This window comes from Myotis brandtii, unplaced genomic scaffold, assembly GCF_000412655.1.
Source record: "Myotis brandtii unplaced genomic scaffold, ASM41265v1 scaffold13, whole genome shotgun sequence".
Lineage (NCBI taxonomy): Eukaryota > Metazoa > Chordata > Mammalia > Chiroptera > Vespertilionidae > Myotis > Myotis brandtii.
In genome coordinates this window covers 343136-343541 of record NW_005354595.1, presented here as the reverse complement: position 1 = coordinate 343541, position 406 = coordinate 343136, and positions in this window count along the sequence as shown.

Here is a 406-nt window from a genome sequence, read left to right as displayed (position 1 = left end):
GACCTGGGAGTGGACGGTGGGACCCGCACCTGCCCGCTAGGTGTGGTTGCGATGAAGGCGAATGAGATTAAAGAGACTGCACCGAATTGGGGAACATTTGATTTTTTTTGTAGTTTTAGTCTCCGGGGGCTTTTCGACCCCACAGCCTGAGATTTAATTTATCTGAAACATTCGTTGCACAATATGGAATGACGACCCTAATGCCAGCGTTTTATAAAAGTTTTCCTTTTTTCTCCATGTAAAAAAAAACAAGCAACAGAAATCTATGAGGGAGTGATTCCCGTTTTTCACATAAAGATTTAGACATGAGTGCGGTGATTGGCCCATATTCACAGCCACTACTAGAGCCTTTTCCTCTAGTTTGAGCAAAATTATGTATACCTATAATTTTATGTATATTATATAT